General features: G+C 49.9%; 1 protein-coding gene across 5 annotated transcripts in view; it reads left to right on the top strand.

Moving 5' to 3' along the window:
- The first annotated feature begins 862 nt into the window (after positions 1-862).
- Positions 863-16,571, top strand: part of GRM8 (glutamate metabotropic receptor 8) — a 132,782-nt gene continuing 117,073 nt past the window's right edge. For all 5 annotated transcript variants that reach the window (XM_032954332.2, XM_032954329.2, XM_032954331.2 and 2 more), the window contains exon 1: positions 863-1,216. The gene's annotated coding sequence lies outside the window, so the exon portion shown is untranslated. The remainder of the gene's footprint in view (positions 1,217-16,571) is intronic.

Here is a 16,571-nt window from a genome sequence, read left to right as displayed (position 1 = left end):
GGGGGAGGGGGGCGAAATCGATGTCGTTTTTCTATTGGGTTTTTATCACACAATCAGCTATCATAAAATGTCAGAATGGCCATCGATCTCGTGTGCTTTTAAACCTCCACGTGGTGTATGTCACGATTTAAGTATTTACACGCGCCGAGTGAATGCAATATACGCATTGTGTGGACGAGGCGGTCACACGGTCAGAGGTTGTCCGTTGCTTTTATGAAAGCTGGCCAGCCAGAAGATGTTAGTACTACCGTGGATTCTTAAATACATCTGTGCGGATCTTTGTCCAATATTCCTCCGTGTGCCTCGTGGAATTTCTCCGGTCGCTACGCGTGCGTTTATCCCACGCGCCAAACGCTCATGAATGTAATCGGCCAAACATCCCCTCATAAAAATCAACCTCGAGACTCGGTCGCACAGACCATGCGTGGTGGATTAACAAAAGGGGCCGTGGAAATTATTATCAAATCGTTCAATGCTATAGCCCGCATTCAAGTCGTAACACGTATCGAGCACCTTTGATTTGAATACTCGCGTAACATCAATGTGGTTCTATTGTCAGTCTTTAACCGCCTTCCTATGCATTGTACGCGCGCGTCTAAGCCACGGAATGCACTATTATCCCAATGTGTCCATTAACGGCACGCACACAAACGTTCAACAATAACAAAAAAAACCCCGCACGCTCTGTTCTTTATTTAAAAAGATTCGCGACAATAAAATTCCTAATTCCACATTACACTAAGCGCGCTCGTTAAGAACGCATATCAGCGTCATGCGTCATGCGTGTGCTCCCCTCCACATCCCCTCCACACCTCCCCATCCACAACCCCTCCTCCAAACCCAACCGTGGAGAGAGAGAGAGCGCGCACGAGAGGGAGGAGGGAGGGAGAGAGACACAGAGAGAGAGTGGAAACCCTGGCGTCAGTACCGTGTGAGCATCGCGACCGTTCGTCCACAGCTGCTCCCGCTGCCGATACTGCCGCTGTGAAGGCGTCCGTCTCAAGTCCGCTCCGAGAGGAAGATAAAGACGGACGGGGAGGGGAGGAGGGGGGAACCTCTCCCAAAACCAAAAGGGGAGCATTAGCGTGGGTTTCTCTTCCTTCTTTGTGCCGCTCTCACGGTCACACGGATACCGCGATGCCGACATGGGTGTGCAGGCGTCTCGCTCCCGTGGAATATCGCGTCTCGGCTCGTGGCTCTTTGCGCACATTTAACGGTAAGGGCGGAGGTCTCCCCGAAGGCGAAGCGCTGCTTTTAATTATTGTCGCTGAGCACCTTTGCGCATTCGTGAACATCGTGCGTGTGCGTTGCGTTTGTTTTTGACCATACCCTATAATATTGGCAGTCTGAATGAATGCGCCAGATTTCGCCGTATGGTTTAAATATAAACATGGGTTGAGCCTGGTTACTACTTGGATGGGTGACTGCAATGGAATGCTTGGTGTTGCGATGTTGGGCTGTGATGTGGCCTACGGTGTAGGCAGTAGATACTTGAATCCATCTGTGCTGAGCTTTTCAATATTGCACTGTCGTATTCCTACGTTTAATCCGGGTGTTCGGGTTGTCTCCCGCATCAAGCCACGCATTTATTCATGGAATTTCCGCGTGAAGCTTTTCCTGGTTTATTATTCAAATGACCATTTCTAATATCTTGCGAGGCGCCCTTTTAAACTATGTTCATATATATGATCTGTACAATTTGTTGGACGTGGAATTCGTTGTGAATTGAGAACCTGCTCCTAAAAATCGGACAGAGAACAGGTTATCGCTTGATGATTAGACAATTATAATTTCTTAGGGATGTGTCAGATTTTTCCGCAACGTCTGTAACCACTTGAATTAATTCCGCGAGCGCGTTCAGAAGTGACGCGGGTCAGCGCTATGCAAACCAGCGTGGTTCTGATCAACGCAACAACAACAACAAACTCAGGACTCACCGAATCTACAATCGCGAGCGTTCTCTGGCCGAACATTTACTGAACAGCGAATTGCTGCTGGCGAGAACATTGCGACGGGGAAGCAGCGGCGAACATTGCACTCTAACAAAAAAAAAAGATACGGGCAGTTGAGGACCAATTTAAAAAAAAAAATACTTCTCTGTTGTTATTCTTAGTCAATTTACACGGGTTACTGCCTTAATTGTCGGGGCAGCCCGTCTGACATATTCAGGCAGTCAATCTGAATGTTTGCGTAGTATATAGCCTCACTGGAACGTTGGCGTATCCCTATATAACCTGAATCATTACAGGTAATGTGGCTGCATTTTGAGAGCGTCTCGCAAGATTATAGCTGGGAGGAGAACTCTCAATCAGGCGGACTCGAGCTATACAGCTGTACGACATGAATCTACGGAGTAGAGGAGGCAATTTATTACCAAAAAAATGTCCACGCAGTGAAACCATTTACATTCAAGGGGTAACTCTCACAGTCAGCGCTCCATCTCGCTCGCTCGCTTGAGCCACTTAGCACGGACAGCATGGTTCGATTCCATCCACCCACCCACCACGACCACGTTAATTTCTGCGAGGAATTACCAAAAGTGCACAAGGCACGTTAAAGTCACATCGACGTCATCGATCGTCAGATCGATCCAACTGTCCAGACAGTGGTAACACTTCCCAAATCGCAAATTTTCAGTTCACCCGAAATAAAAAAATAATAATAAAAAATCAAAGCATACTTCTAACCCTAGCCACGGGTCACCGCTCTTCATTGCAAGAGCGATAATGAATCTCAATGGAGTCTCTCACCTGACCCAATAAAGCGCATCGATCGATCAATCAGGAAACCACGAAAGGAGGACGCGTTCGCGCCTGGCCACGGCGCAGTTTCCTCGCCAGCATCTCCACCCAACAAGAGCCCAGGCGCCGGGGATGACCGCTCGGGAGAAACTGCGCGGTCGCACACAATTTTATTCAATCTCCGCCGGCTCCACGTGCTCGGACAAAGACTGCAGGGATTGCTGCGGCGTTTGATGGAACACGAAGCTTCGGCCATCCCGAGCCGTTTACACGAGGGGGTTTGTTGCCAGGCTGTGGGCAATCAGGCACACACGTGAACCATCGATTTCCATCGAGTCTCAGGGTACATCGGTGCGACTCAAGGAGCCCCTGGACTCGGTGTTACATTTGAACAACAACAAACGGGTGGCTTCATCTCCGGATATTGCTTTTTATAGAGCAGGGATGTTTATTTTGTATCTAGAGCGTTAAATAATAATACATTCATATCCATGTTCTTTATATACTCGAGATCGCCTCACCGAGTCTCAAGACCTGCTTCAGGAGGGTCCTGCAAGGGGGTGTTTTGGCCAGTTACGTACGCGAGCGTTTTAGCAATCAGCAGCAAATTGTAGGTAAATTAAGCAAACACAAAAAGCTGTGCGCAAAGCTCCGCACGGATGTATTCAATAATCCATTACTGTGCTGCCATTTGCTGACCACCTCGCAGCCCAAGTCAGCAAAACGCGCATGTCAGTTACCCCCAATGCAGCCAGTCTCCTATCCACGGTACTAACCAGGCTCAAGTCTTGCTTAGCTTCCGAGATCTGGCGAAATCGGACGCATTCGGGGCGAGTTGGCCGTTGGGCAATGCTTATTTTTTTTTTAAACACGTGCGTCGTGGCATTAATGGAGGGGTAAGACGTTGCGCGGTGTGTGTGAGCATGCACCTCCGCTGTGCGCACACTGACCGTGTTGTTCTAGACCCGTCCGTGCAAGTGCATTCTATGACATCCAATATGCACGGCTCAATTACGGACGTGCGTGTACATACAAGCAACAACATCCCACGTGAAATCTTGACTTAGAGCTTTCGTGACCGCAGAAATTCATATTATTTGGGTCTTTCGGTAAAGTCACTTGCCTTTACCTAAAGACCCAAATAATATGATCTTCCCACGTATCGTGTGCTGTAGCCGTGTTTAAGCCAGGCCATGATATCCTTCTTGTTGTGTGATGCCACCACAGTGTACTCCCATGCAGCATCGGGCACATGATGACAGTGACATGGCCCAGTCGATAGCCCTGGCTCGGTCCTGCCCGCCACCCACGGCTCCTCTAGGAGTCGACAGTCCACCAGAACCCAGGTTACAGTCCGTTGAAGTCACGCGTTTCTCTGCTGCTTCCTTGCAACGTGCACCTACAGTGGCATGGGCAGGGTTCAAGGCGAGTTGCAGGTAGCGGCCGTATAGTGAAGGAATGATATAGTGACGATTTCAATCAGCCGCACAATCATAAAACCACATGTGGGTTTGTGTACCAAAGACCCCCCCCCCCCGTATAGCCTTTACCAGACTGTTGGGGCAAGTGCTGTTCGCGAGCACTGTATAAGCGTAACGCGACACATTAGAAAGTGGGTGGCCAGCACCACGCCCAGCCGCTTTTATCTCCAAAGTGGCGATGTTCACACACCGCGCCGGATACTCACTTGAGGCTGAGTCAACATAGGGGAAGCCCTTCACAGTCTCTGTCCAAATTTTATTTTCGTCAATCCAATGTTCAACGAGGGGCCTGCCCACGCGTGCAGGTCGTGGAGGTGAGCGAGGGCCAGTGAGATCGGGCAGCATGGACGTGGGAGCAATAGACGTGCAGTACAACAGTAGACGTTTCTGCATTGCCATCTGTTGCCCACTGAGTAGCCTCGCAGACTATAGCAACCTGGTGTGCATGGGGAACACCCATCGAAGCAATTATGCCAGCTCATCTCTGCTCATCTTCCGAGCTTCAGGCGATATCGAGAGCATGCCGGGTGATTCGGCCAGGTGGTGCATCTCCACGTGTGAATGGAGCGCATCATTCAGACCGGAATATAGTGGTACAGGTGCATGTCGTGACTGGCCCACGTGCCCCAGTAAACGACGACTAGTTTATTTATTACAATAATCATTTATCATAATTATTTAATCGGGTCTCCCTTCCATAGGCGAATGTGATCTCAACGAGCTTTTATTTCCGGTTCAAATATCTCCGTCTGCTACTACTATGGAGATGCTTAAACTAAAGCCTACATAGGATGAGCGATGCTTGCGGGCTCCTAAATTACATCAATGTACTGTTTACTATCTCATAACAAAGTTGTCCTTCATGGACACTGGTACAGGGGACACAATAGAGCACCCCCCCCCCCCCCCCCGTACAATCCTACAGACAAGAGCCCTCTGCCTCCACCGTGACACAACGGGTCCCTTGAAACTGAAAACGAAACTAAACAGGTTTTTTTATACCAAGCAAGGCCCACTGAACTATATAGCAGTTTTTCTCAGAAGCGACATATCCACAAATAGCCCAATGAAGTGGCTCATCATGTGGACATTTATATCAGCCAAATACTCTAAACGCACGTCGATTCTAACTGCGGAGGGAAACCCCGGGAAAAATCCACACGACCGCGGGGAGAGAACATGCAAACTCCAAATATACAGCAGTAGGCGTCAGGGTCGGGATCGAAACCACGACATCCTGTATACCAGGCGAGGCAGTTAATATCTCCTAGCCACCATGGCGCCCAATGCAGGCAGTACAGCAGTGCGATTGCACTAAGGTGACGCCAATGTTGTTTTGCTCGTTCGTGGAAGCGATGTCGAGGCCACGCAAAAGGGGGACGTGCAAATTTCCGAGCAGCCGTAATGCGGCGGCCGTGTGAGCAGCAGCAGTCGTGAGCCGCACGTTCGCTCACGCTTGCCGAGCGCGTCCACGGAGCGGTGTGACACCGACGCATTGACGCTGTGGCCCCGTGTAATTCTATTGCCACATTCAAACAAACAAACAAACGGGGCGCTGTCCAGCTTTAGCGGGCGCTGAAGCAGCCTCGGCAGGCGCGATGACGCAGCCGTGTCTAGCGGACTGACGGCCGCCGTGGTTGCGGAAGGTGGTGGATATTGCACACGCAAGCCAGCTTACGGTGCACTCGGAATCCGATTGCTCGCGCTATAAATTAAGCAACGTTGCGAGATTGGACTCGACTTGCATGCGCCTCTTAATGTTTAGTTATACAGTGTCCTCATTCATGCAACTGCATCGTTTATGCAGCTGCGCGATCCGCAAATACCGGAGGCTGTGTGTGTTAAGGTGTTTTCGGCCGATATGTGAGTGTTTTTATAAGTAGCGGAAAACGGAGCACCCGGCCAAAACCCCGCGCGCGTGCGAGGGGGTAACCCTCTATCCCTTACGGATAAGCCCAACGGAGATTAGGCCGCACTTTGCTATACCGCCTTCTCCTGGCGAGCCAGGGTACGGGCACCTCCGTGACTTCCGTGAACGGTAGTTGTACGACAACATCTTTGTGTGATCCACCAACCCTTTTTGCTGCCTCCACAGTGCGGGATTATCGTCAGCATGCACAACCTTTCACCTCCCGGCTCTTTGTGCTTTTTTGTTTGTTTTTCTTACATGTTTTTATTTGTTTATTTATTTGTAATTGTGCTTGCTAGTAGGGGTTTCGTTTGGTTGGTAGTGCCTGCATATGGGATTTGGCCCGAATATATTTAAAATTAATGTACAGAGTTATGGGATGCTATTAGCACCAATGACGCCGTATATAAATGAAAGTATTGTACTGTATTGTATAGCTGTACTTCCCTTTGGTGTGGGTTGGCGAGTTGGTTGGGCGTGGTGGATCGGCGGTGCGTATAGAACCGGTTCAGGTATCACCAGCCACTATGGTTCAGGTATCACCAGCCACTAAGATTCAGGTATCACCAGCCACTAAGGTTCAGGTATCACCACCCACCAAGGTTCAGGTATCACCAGCCACTAGGGTTCAGGTATCACCAGCCACTATGGTTCAGGTATCACCAGCCACCAAGGTTCAGGTATCATCAGCCACTATGGTTCAAGTATCACCAGCCACTAAGGTTCAGGTATCACCAGCCACTAGGGTTCAGGTATCACCACCCACTAAGGTTCAGGTATCACCAGCCACTAGGGTTCAGGTATCACCAGCCACTATGGTTCAGGTATCACCAACCACCAAGGTTCAGGTATCATCAGCCACTATGGTTCAAGTATCACCAGCCACTAAGGTTCAGGTATCACCAGCCACTAGGGTTCAGGTATCACCACCCACTAAGGTTCAGGTATCACCAGCCACTATGGTTCAGGTATCACCAGCCACTAAGGTTCAGGTATCACAAGCCACTAGGGTTCAGATATCACCAGCCACTATGGTTCAGGTATCACCACCTACTAAGGTTCAGGTATCACCAGCCACTAAGGTTCAGGTATCACCAGCCACTAGGGTTCAGGTATCACCACGCACTAAGGTTCAGGTATCACCAGCCACTAAAGTTCAGGTATCACCAGTCACTAGGGTTCAGGTATCACCAGCCACTATGGTTCAGGTATCACCACCTACTAAGGTTCAGGTACCACCAGCTACTAAGGTTCAGGTATCACCAGCCACTAAGGTTCAGGTATCACCAGCCACTAAGGTTCAGGTATCACCACCCACTAAGATTCAGGTATCACCACCCAGTAGGGTTCAGGTATCACCAGCCACTAGGGTTCAGGTATCACCAGCCACTAGGGTTCAGGTATCACCTGCCACTAAGTTTCAGGTATCACCAGACACTATGGTTCAGGTATCACCAGCCACTAGGGTTCAGGTATCACCAGCCACTAGGGTTCAGGTATCACCACCCACTAGGGTTCAGGTATCACCACCCACTAAGGTTCGGGTATCACCACCCACTAAGGTTCAGGTATCACCAGCCACTATGGTTCAGGTATCACCACCAACTAAGATTCAGGTATCACCACCCAGTAGGGTTCAGGTATCACCAGCCACTAGGGTTCAGGTATCACCAGCCACTAGGGTTCAGGTATCACCTGCCACTAAGTTTCAGGTATCACCAGACACTATGGTTCAGGTATCACCAGCCACTAGGGTTCAGGTATCACCAGCCACTAGGGTTCAGGTATCACCACCCACTAGGGTTCAGGTATCACCACCCACTAAGGTTCGGGTATCACCACCCACTAAGGTTCAGGTATCACCAGCCACTATGGTTCAGGTATCACCACCAACTAAGGTTCAGGTATCACCACCAACTAAGGTTCAGGTATCATCACCAACTAAGGTTCAGGTATCACCATCCACTAAGTATATGCATTGATCCATGCAGATTACATAGGATCACGATACAAGCGTTGAATCGCGCGTTCATACGCGATGTCTATCGCCTTACAATCTCTTGTACAGTACACACAAATCACTGCAAAGAGTACTGCTACGAGAACTGTTTTTTTTTCGTTCGATTCCTTCATCGAATTCCACAACACTGAATGGAATCGCCGTGGCGCTGAAGGGTGAGGGTCCCGCTACTCCATAACCAGAGCGAACATAATAGGCGACGTAGCAGTGACGCCAGTCCCGCAGTCTGATTTCAAGCGAACACAGCAGCCCTGTTGTAATTCAATTGCGCGTTAAACGAACGCTGTCCCCGTGGAATTCAGTTGCATGCGAATAAACATGACCCTTGCAAAGCATCACCCTACACCACAAGCCTTACCATGCAATCGCCTAAAAATACACGTGTTACTATATCAGTGCTTGATCCAGGAAGAATTGTGATGGCTATGTGAGCTACCCCCCCCCCCTTCCACCCTTGAGATACCGAAGCTTGATATTTTATTGATATTTACAAGGGACAATACACCTACCAACATGGAATGTATTGTTTATTATTAATAATGTAGGGCTCTGAAAAAAAAAGCTTGTAACTCTGGTAGACTGCACCCATCCCCACCTCCTCTAGGGGCGTCTCTTGAACCGCCCCTTCTCCACCCACACCGTGGATCCAATCGCCGGGCATGCCACAGATTTCGTGGCCAGATCTCGGAAGCTAAGCAGAATTTTTTTTTGAGACTGGCAAATGCATCACCACCCCCCCCCCCCCTCCCACACACAGACATTGTTGTGCTGTACTTCTGCGCTTCCCGTCTTTACCACCCCCCGCACTAAACAGCGCGTGACGCATGGGAAATAATTCCCACGAACCAACAACGACACTTCGGGGCCTTCATCGATCCAAGCAGAGGGTTCATTCATTCATAGCAGCACCGATTCAGATGCGTAGGCACCCTGAGCATACATTTTGTAAGGTAGGGGGAGAAAGCCTGCTTTGCTCACGGAACATTTTAACCCATAAAGTAAAAACATGTGTTTGTCGGCACTGCGCACACCCACGGCCGCCGTCTCGTGCAAGTTTGAAGCTTCCTTGATGATCGAAGCAGTTAGAGTCACGGTCAGGCGCAACGTGCAACGACACCGCCTCTGTCCCTACCAGAGCAGTACGTTCGTGACGTCAGCCCAGTTGGGGCGCCGCGGTTGCGATGTTAATTGCGTCGCCTGGTATACAGGAGGTCGTGGGTTCGATCCCAACCCTGACGACTCTATATTGGAGTTTGCGTGTCTCTCTCCCCGTGGTCGCGTGGATTGTTCTCCGGGTCCTCCGGTTATTGCTTCCACATTTAGAAGCAACATCACGCGTTCAGAGTATTTGGCTGCTGTATATCCCACACGATAAGCCAACTTTGTTGAGCTATCACTTGCGGCCAGGTCACTTCTGAAAAATATCTATATAGCTCAATGGGTCTTACCTGGCAAAATACAAATAGTTTAAAAGAGTTCAGTTTTAGAGTGCCATAAAAATGATCTCCTGACCATAACTTTAAAGGAAACGTTCCCCTCTCAGTCCTGAACCACTCGTGTGGGACACCAGTAACTAATGCGTTATCTGCAGGAGCTGTTTGTTTTGATTTGCTCCCTGCATGCACGCGCGCGATCCTATTAAACACCGCCGTCATCCCGTTAACAGTACTGCTGAATAGGCCCATTTCGTGACCATAATCCTGAATCGAATCCCGAGGGACAGATTCATTTAGCGGCATCTTTACAATTGTGGCCTGTATTGTTCATGGTAGGGGGAGTGGGTGGTGGGGTAGGGGACGCTGGCGCGGTGATTAGCGGACAGCGCTGCAACAAGTACGTACAGAGCCGGGCGATCGAAGTTCGATTCCCGGCCACAACTTGGAAGTCATGGGGTAATGATTGATTCACTGTCCACTCACAGGTCTGGCGATTCCATTAGTTAATGCTAGTTAATGTTAACTCTAACTCTGGCCATATATTCTTACACACGTGCTTTTTAGCTTATGATAATCGCGATGAATCGATTAGTCGATGCATCGTTACACCGGCGGCGAGTGGTATCAAATGGGTCTCAAAGACTCATTTTTTTCAGGAGAGCCTCACTTTGCGAGGTCTGACCAAGGCCCTTTTAATCAGTGGCACCGTGTGGGAGGAAACGAGAGTAGACCGAGACACACACACACACGAGGGGGTAACGCTCAAAGCACCGCACGGACAGATTCCCCAGAATCCATTGTTCTACTTCACATCTCCTGGCCACTCTTCGCAGCCAGACACGACAAGACCTGATGTTCTCTGCTAGACTCCCCACCCACGCACCAACCCACTGCACACCTGTTTAGCTTTAGAGATCTGAAGAAATCGGGTGCATTCGGAGCAATTTGGTGGCACGGTTTTTTTAAAAGAAGCATTGTAACGGACACAGCAAATGACCCCCCCCCCCTTTTAGAGCACCATGGGAATACCGTGATGGGTCGCTGTGAGCCGTATATACGGGCCGATAGCTCAAATTGTAACGTCATGACCTGCCCCTACGGGACATCTGTGAAAAAGTGCATCTAGCTCATCAGATTCCTCCAGTATAAATATTCTATGAACTATATTTTTTTGAAATCTAAACTATGAACTATGTTTTTATTTTTGCAGGTAAGGCCCACTGAGCTATTTAGCTCTTATTTCAAAAGCGACCGGGCGACAACTTATTGCTCAATGAAGTGGCAAATCACGTGCAAATGTTACAGCAGCCAAATAATCTAAACCCATCTTTTTAAATGTGGAGAGAAAACGCGGAGGACTCTGCGAAAATTGCACTTGTCCACGGAGAGAGAAACATGTAAACTCCAAATATACATGAGTCAGATTCGGAATCGAACCCACGACCTCCTGTACACCGGGCGAGGTAGTTAACATCTCGCCACCGCGATTCTGACACGTGACAAATTCCCCACCCGGTGATTGCGCTATAAAAACGAGCAACCGCGCCTCTCTCTCCCCACGTATTTTGCAGGTGTGAAAATTCCGTGCATTGCCAAGCGCGATAATGAGTCTCGATGGAATGTGACGTATACTAACAAAATGCAATCAATCAAAACAAACAACGCACTCGAGGCAGACACCACGATGATAATTGCCCAAAATGTCTATCGACAAGCCGCGTCCAGCGGTTTGAACACCACCCGCTGTCACGTTTTTTGTTTGTTTTGGTATTAATACTAGGCTTGCACCGTATTCAAAAATGCAGCTAATATCTCAATGCTTACATTGATATTTATTTCAGAACGAGATTACCCCCCGTCTTGCTGTAAGTGGTGATGCTAAGAGACCCGGCCTGGAGACCGTTTAACAATCGAAGTAACGTGCATTTACTGCGGGTATTTAGATATATTTTTTTCTACCCAAAAATACATAAAATGTTAATTCACGACGAACGTAATAATGAGTCGTCGTAAATGGAGTCAAGGTACATCCGGGGTACGCCTGTAGTTGAAAGGAAAGACGTGTTAAACTCTGGGGAGACATGATGAGACACGACAAGGAACAACACGTGTTCGCGTAGAGGGAGAGCACTTACCAAAAATAACGATTGCCGACAAGCAGCCGGCCTATGACCAAATCACACAGCATGTGCTCCCTCTCGTGTCACATCTCGGAAGCTAAGCAGGATTTTGAGCCTGGATAGTTCTTGGTTGTATGACCACGGTGTACAGACGGGTTTAGTCGTAAACGGCCTGTGGCAGGAACATCCATTATTGTACTGTGCGTCTGTAGCTCCCCACACTTCGCCAATTTGCGAATCACCAGGGTGGTGAAGTATGGTCAAATAACGTCCACGGCCCGCATGGTGTGGGGAGCTTCTCGTCCAGCAGTGAAAGACAAACAGAGCTGTACGTCTGCTTGCTTTAAACTTTTACATCTAGATTCAAAACACATTTCTTTAGAACTGCTTTTGTTGTGTGCGTTAGTTTGTTGTCCTTCCCCCGCGCCTCCAATTAGCGTGGTTGGCTACGTAATAAATTCAACATAATTACATACAAACCAGCGTATTGCGTGACACAAACGCGAGTTTATTACGATTTTTTAGCGTGTCTGGCACTGCTGATGAGCCCCAGACGGATGAAGCCGGCAGGTGCAGAGTGTGCGTATTTAAACAAACGCTGCTGGTTAACGTACATTTGTAAGGCCAATAGACTTAAATATAAGCTGACTATACTGTTGATTGTATGCCTTTCTGGTGACACGGAGAAGGAGATGGTTTGATTTATAAAGCGGAGTTAATTTTGTTTTAGTTTAATCTAAATCGCACGAATGCCCGTGCAGGTCCATAATCTGCTCTGGAATGGAGCCGTGACAAACTGCAGTGGTGCGCAACATGCTCGAAAGAACATTCCCATAATTCATCATCATCATCAGCAGCAGCAGCAGTCTTGATCAATCTACTGCTGGTTGAAGGCCCCCCCCCCCCCAAGCCGCCACCATCATCCGGTAGTGGATTCCATTCACGACCAACATCACTGGCGAATATCCGAACCCGATCTTGCGCGCCTCCCCCATATCGACTCAAGCCTTAAAGGATCATCTGGTGCTGTGTGTAAACATAAGCACTGGGGAGATAAAGACGGCCGGGCGTGGTGGTTGCTATACCACCCAACTCCTCCTTGCACCGTGATGGCTTTCATAGGAACTCGCCAACAAGCACTTGCCCCATCATTCGCTGGAAGCTATACTGGGGATTTTATCTTTTTGTATACGTCTTGCAAAAAGATCGACTCGCGACGTGGATAATTTGTGGACGAGGGCGCCACTGAGAGGGAAGGCGAAGATCGGAGAGTAACAACAACAACAATAACAACAACAACGTTAGCGGATTCCACGCATTATAAGACGCACTTGTTCCCCTTGCAGTTGAAACACACGAAGGATGTGCGTCTTGTAAGCCGATGGGCTCAAGGTCAGATTTGTACAACTTGCCGTGTGCTCACATCGACCCACGTGTTATTTTGGGTGCGTCTTGCTTTGCAAGTGCGTCCTATAAACCGTACAACGCGGTCTGTATTTACGTTAAGTGAAGAGGGTTATGAATCTTTCGGCCCTTGAAATAGGCCCACGTGTCAGCGGAGCCATCGGCGAATGCAAGGACAGTGGATTTTGTCTCCCCCCCCCCCCATGCGGGGGTTCATTTGACCATACTTCACCACGCTGCTGGTTCATTGCAGGTTTGGGAAAAGTTAGGAATCATCGGCGCGGAAGTACGAACTGTACGAAACAGTTGGATGTTGCGATGCTGAACCTGCCCACCACGTAGCCACACGGCCCTATTTTACAACCTGCTCGTGCATGGTGATCCCCTATATAAGCGCTATCCAGGCTCAGCCTGCTAGCTTCCACGATTTTACGGTCTCTGACACATTCTGGGTAGTGTTGGTATTCATTGCTATTTGTTACTGAGGCTCAACACTATGTTTGATGAGGGTCCTGCATCGGAACGTTTGGCCATTTTCGCCACGCTAGCCAGTGCGAGTTGCTACAGAGGACAGGGAGCAGAGCTGTGGGAGCATAGAAGTACAGGACAACAACGGCATTGTCTGCACTGCCATCTGCCGTCCACGAAGCAGCCCCCGCAGTTTGCAGCCGATAACACGTGACATGCATGGCGATCGTCCATCCAAGGACTTTCCAGGCTCAACCCCGCTTAGCTTCCGAGATTAGGCGGCGCACGAGGGGCGATATGATTACACGTCCTCGGATTTTAAGGAAGACTTCATCCAACCGTGAATAGAAAAAGGTGTGTGTATCGACGCATTCGCTTCACATACGGACTGATGCATGTCCGCGCAGTACCATTGGGGAAACCGGTTATTCCTGGCGCTCTCAGTGCCAATGATAATCAATTTCCGGCGCTCAGCACCTCGAAAGGATGTCCAAATACTCACAACGGATACAGCATAATTGTGTGTGCACTGTTGATATCGACTGATTGAGTGTATTAGTGGTTATGTTTGTGTGTTTGCGCATTTGTCTGTGTGACCGCGTGTCCGCCTCCGATGAGTGTGACACATTCGATGTCTGTGACACGTTCGATGTCTGTGACACATTAGATGTATGTGACACATTCGATGTGTGTGATACATCCGATGTGTGTGACACATTCGATGTGTGTGACACATCCGATTAGGTTTGGCGGATCGTAGAGAGCATGCCTGCCATAGCGCGCCTTGCCTAAGAAATAGCCCTCTTGTGAGCCACCGACGTGACGGTTCCATTCCCTGCTGCAACCAACCGCCACGTGACATGAAATTTGAGTAATTATCAAAGTGCCGCCACCGCTGTACGGTAGACATTAAAGATAATAATGACCCCCGTCGCATAGCCAATCGAACGGGCAGTTAATTATGTGCCGGCTTCATAACCCACATCGCACGCGTGCAGTTGAGCCCTTTTTGCTTGATTGCACTGACAATTTTGACCGCCACCACTACTACGTAAACAGATGTTACAGAGGTAGCGAATCTCACTTGCCTGTACTCGTGACCGGTGGCGTAATGGTTAGCGCACTCCCCTGTGAACTTGGCAAACCTGAGTTCGATCCCTGGCTCAGGCTAACATGAGACGGCGAGTGATAGCTGAACCGTTCTCGAGTCTCACCGTCAGTCGGTCGAGTGCCAGGTGCAGTGTGAAACATCACCACTGTGGTGGCAAAGGTGGTGCGATGCGCAAACATCGTCACTAGGGAGACAAAGGCGGCCGGGGCTGTTGCTGGCCAGCCACCCCCTCCCCCCGCCCCCCCACGTGTGCCATACCGACCTTCATAGGTGTTCACTAACAGCACGTGCTGCCCCAACAGTCTGTTCAGGCTATACGGTGGATCTTTGTCTTTTGTATGCGTGTGCGTGTGTGTACAAACGTGACTGGACTGCGACGTGACAATCGCTAATAAGGCGGTTGTAAGCGAGCGAAGCTTGCGCACACAACAACACCACCGCGTGAGCCTATAGGGATCGATCCGCAGGGACCCCATGGTTCAATAAATTAGACGGTCTCATCTCTGCGGCTCGCCTGGAACTTCAAGGTCGCCAAACGATCCTGCAGTTTGTGGACGGGAATTGTCGGGGTGGGCGGGAGGAGGGCGGGGGGTACCCCATTAAACCCCTAGGCGAGCCGTGTTTCTTGCAAGTCGGTTGCTCGGCTGGGATAATCAGGTTTAGTTTGCGCATGGGAAGCACGATTACACATACACAACAACAACAACAAAAGCACCCAAAGATCCTGCGCCATTTATCCCAGCACTCAGAGTGCAGATGAGGGGGGTGGGGGTGAGCGCAGCATCTTGAAGCGAGCATCTATCAACAACGCGTGCACGACAGCGTGGTGGGATCACCACCACCAACACCACCACCACCACGTCCAACCGCCTTTGTCTTCCCGTTCACCGATGCTCGCTCTGCACCTGGGCGGTTAGTCATTGAAGGCCGAGTTGACCGAAGAGAGTGTGGCATTTTATATTTTTTTTACATACAACGTTGGCATTCTCGCCCGGCGTAGGAAGCATCCCTGGGTTATTTTGCGCATCATAAGCAATGCTGCTGCTCATTTAACCGGCACGCAAACATCCCTCCACTCAGTCATCTCGCGGGGGCGACGCGCTGTTTGTTGCTGGCCGTGTTATCGCAGGCAGGGCGCACGAGACGCGGGTTGCTCTGGAGGATTACCGAAGCGCTCGTCTGTCGCGGCAGAGAGACGGGATGGGCGGCCGCGATACGTTCCGTCTTCACGCTACATTAATTATTTGATTTGCGAGATGATGGCGTTGAAAACACACCGCGGGGGGTGACGCCGAGGCGATGGGGGTATGGAGGGGGGCGAAGGAGGGGGGGGGGTGGAGATCGATGATGCGGGAGATCTCGACCCGCCCGTGTCGCGCTCTGTGGCCTCCGTTGCGACTCCATTCGCAGCCCCCTGGCCCGGTTGTTAGTGCGGCACATCCGCCGCTGGCACGTATAGCCATCGCGTGTGCAGGCGGTGCAGCTGCGCCGGACAGACATGGGCTGTGACGGAGGGTGGAGTGGGTGGCACAATTGCACAGGGGCCGGAATTCATTGATTGCCCCAGGGCCAATTCCGACCAAGCTCCACTCCTCGCCGTAACGTTACATCTCATATTCCCGTTGTGCGATTTCCTTACGTTAGTTTCATATATTGACGCCAGTAAAGTGCACGGAGAGTAAAAGCGATCGTGCTCCCACCTCTTCTAAGACGTTTCGGCCAGCGTGGAAGAGTAGGCCACAAGTGCCCCCCGTGAAAGTGTGTGGGGCAGTTCTCTTCATGCGGTACCCTGACAATACACAAATCTGAAAACACCCCCATCATAAGTTAACGTAAACTATGTTTTATTTGACCAGGTTATGTCCACGTGTCACAAATGAT

The sequence above is a fragment of the Petromyzon marinus genome, chromosome 14, assembly GCF_048934315.1.
Source record: "Petromyzon marinus isolate PM22_M1 ecotype Great Lakes invasive population chromosome 14, UKy_Petmar_22M1.pri1.0, whole genome shotgun sequence".
NCBI classification, from domain to species: domain Eukaryota; kingdom Metazoa; phylum Chordata; class Hyperoartia; order Petromyzontiformes; family Petromyzontidae; genus Petromyzon; species Petromyzon marinus.
Note: the sequence above shows the minus strand (reverse complement) of the source record. Positions and strands in the feature narration are given on the sequence as shown.